This window comes from Chrysochloris asiatica, unplaced genomic scaffold (assembly GCF_000296735.1).
Source record: "Chrysochloris asiatica unplaced genomic scaffold, ChrAsi1.0 scaffold00026, whole genome shotgun sequence".
Classification (NCBI taxonomy): domain Eukaryota; kingdom Metazoa; phylum Chordata; class Mammalia; order Afrosoricida; family Chrysochloridae; genus Chrysochloris; species Chrysochloris asiatica.
This window is the reverse complement of record NW_006408544.1, coordinates 14,064,460-14,067,194: the sequence shown is the minus strand read 5'-3', so window position 1 is coordinate 14,067,194 and position 2,735 is coordinate 14,064,460.

Genomic DNA, 2,735 nt, shown 5'->3' with positions numbered 1-2,735 from the left:
GGTGACCCTGTGGTATTTAAAATAAAGGTGGTATAGCTTCCAGTATCATAGCAGCATGCAAGCTACTACAGTACAAACTGATATACAAGTGTTGTGTTTGTTTATGTTTTAAGATAGGAGATTTAACAGCACTTTTGAAAGAGCCTTGTTGGAGCAGTGGGTTAAGTGTTGGGCTGCTAACCAAAAAGTCAGTGGTTTGCACCCTCCAGTTAATTTTGCATGAAGCTGTCTGCTTCTCTAAAGATTTAGAGTGTTGGAAACCCTAGGGAGCAATTCTCCTCTATCTGATAGGGTCACTAGGAGTTGGTATTGACTGTATAGCAATGGAGTTTTTAGGGGATTTGTATAGTTTTGGGGATGATGCAGGAGAGTTGGACTGCTGGATTAGTGTCCTTGAGTAGGTGAGAGGAATGGGAGCCAAAGTACAAGTGCAAGGATTGACCAAGGCCATCTCATCCTTAGTAATAGGATTGAAGGTAGAAGTGAGTGAGTAGAGGTAAGATGAATCTGCTTGGAATTCTACTCTAATTGCTTTGATTTCTGTTGTTCCTGTCTTTTGTGAAATAGGAAGTTGAGAATGACAGTATGGGAGTAGGTTTTTCAGGTTTGAAGAAAGAAGAGAAAGTAGCAAGAAGTCTTTGAAGAGCGAGGGAGAGTGAATGAACTACAGAAATACAGTGTGACTCTCAGGCAGTGTTAGAGCCCAGATAAGGATGGTGATAGCTAATGTAAAACAACCCAAACCTGAATATGTGGGGGGTTTTCCCTGCCATGTTCAGCTGTGAAAGTTCACACACAGAGTAGTTAGAGAGCTTTGGATGAGCCAGAATAGTACAATGAAGGGAGGGGAGGGTGACAAAACTGACAAAAGAGTGATTCTATATTTAACCATAAAATTAAAACTGGGTAGGAAAGAAAGTAGGAGACCTTGGGTGGCACAAACAGTCAAGTGTTTATCTATTAACCAAAAGGTTGGTGGTTCAAATCCACTGATCGGTACCTTGGAATAAAGTCCTAGTGCTCTGTTTCCAAAATATGACAGGCATGAAAATCCTGTGGTGCACAGTTGTACAGGGTATGATGTTTGAATTACCTGATGATAGCTGGTTAGGTTGTTTCCATTTAGGAAGGGAAGTTAGGACATAAGATGGATGGATGTGAGCAGGAAAGGATGGCACAAAGTGTATTGAAGGTCCCAATGAGGTTGAAGGGTTATTTTGAGTCAGGACACCAAAGGGAGTGAGATAGAAAGTGGACAGTGACAAATATGTACTTGAATTTGAAATCAAAGTATTAAGATCAAAGGTATGAGTAAGTGGAAGAGTGGAGGCTGAGGAATTGATTTGAAAGGTATTGATGTTGGAAGGTTCGTCCTTGTGCATATAGAAATTATTAAGAACTATGACAGGGAGTGTAGTGGCTCTGCAGCATAAACACTAGACTGTGAACCACAAGGTGGGTGGTTCATGCCACAAGTTGCTCTGAGAGAGAAAGATGAGGCTTTGTATACCTGCAAAGATACAGCCTCAGAAACCCTATTCAGGTTTGCTGAGTCAGAACCAACTTGATGGCTTTTTACAGCAATGGCAGTTGTAGTTTTGAGATTCAGTTTTTGTTGTTCTCTAGGACTGGAAAGGAACTTCTTGTTGAGTGTTATCAAATTGATTTTTGACTCAGTGACCCTATGTGACAAGGTAGAACTTCCCTGTAGAGTTTTCTTGACTGTAATCTTTATGGAAGTAGATGACCAGGTCTTTATCCTATGGAACCAGTGTGTGTTCTAAGTCAGGTGTAGTTTTGGAGAGCATTTTAGTGTAGTTATTTCCAGGAGATAAGATGTGTGCTTGGTACACAGTGGGTTCTCAATCAATGCAGTTAAGTCATTTAGTCACCTAATATTTATTCAGGGCCCGGGGGCTTCTTCATCAGTGGCTTCCAAGGAAGAGCCTCAAGGAGTGATGTGACATTGCATTGACTGTGGGGGTGGGGATTGGGACTTGGTGCCTGAATCTGGCTTCAAGGGAATGTTCTGGGTCTCAGTCACTGAAGTTGACCCATAGTCTAGTGTCCAGGCCTTTATGCAGGCTTCAAACTGGGTTCTCCCCAGAACGGAATGCCTTCTGCTTAGCAGCAGCAACAGATGGCAAGAAGTGGGCGTGCTGGGGGTATCTGCAACTAATCCCACAGCCGCCGGATTAATGAGGCCTCGTGCCCGCCTTCGAGCGCAGCCGCTTTCTGCATCGTGCCAGCCGACTGTAGCTTCCTTTGCTGGGGTGGGTTTGTTTGTGGGAAATTTTTTGGCAGAGAAAGCTCAGCACCTGATTGAAAACTTCCTTTCTTTTATCCCTCCTCCTTCCTGGGTTGTACTGGTCTTAGTGTACTCTGGGACCTCATGCCAGTCTGAAGGGTTCCTCCTGGCATCAGACCTATAAGGCTGAACCCAGCTAGTCCTGCCCCTGCATTTACATGTGGGGAAACTAAACCTAGAAAATTAAATCATTCATTCTGTAGCAAAGGCTCAGGACTCTACATAATTTTATGCCTTTCTGCTGCCTATGATTAGCATAGACTCCATGGGTAAGAACTTGGACTTGTTTATAATTGAGGTTCGTAAACATGGAGCTCTGGTAGCGTAGTGGTTACGAATCGGGCTGCGAACCTTAAGGTCAGTGGTTCGAAACTATCAGCCGCTCCGCGGGAGAAAGATGAGGCTTTCTACTCCCGTAAAGATTTAC